The following is a 284-nucleotide window of genomic DNA, read 5'->3' on the forward strand; positions in this document are numbered from 1 at the left end:
GTGAAGTAGACAGTATAAATAATGTTATAGAGAATTATCCTAAGTAGCCTAGAGTGTTTGTTGTTGTGATACAAACTCATGCAACTCAAGGACAGCGTAGGCTGATATTGAGTGCCAAACTAATCAATGTTGAAATTATTACAATTGCAATGGGAGGTTTGTATAGCCATGTTAAAAGGCCTAGATGGGTTATGGAGTTTTACAGTAACAGAATGCAAGTGATGAGGATATTGTGATTCATTTGGATGGATATGATGTTATAGTTAGTGATGGAAATAAGTATA

Source organism: Trypanosoma equiperdum, assembly GCF_001457755.1.
Source record: "Trypanosoma equiperdum strain OVI genome assembly, contig: ctg_1653, whole genome shotgun sequence".
Lineage (NCBI taxonomy): Eukaryota > Euglenozoa > Kinetoplastea > Trypanosomatida > Trypanosomatidae > Trypanosoma > Trypanosoma equiperdum.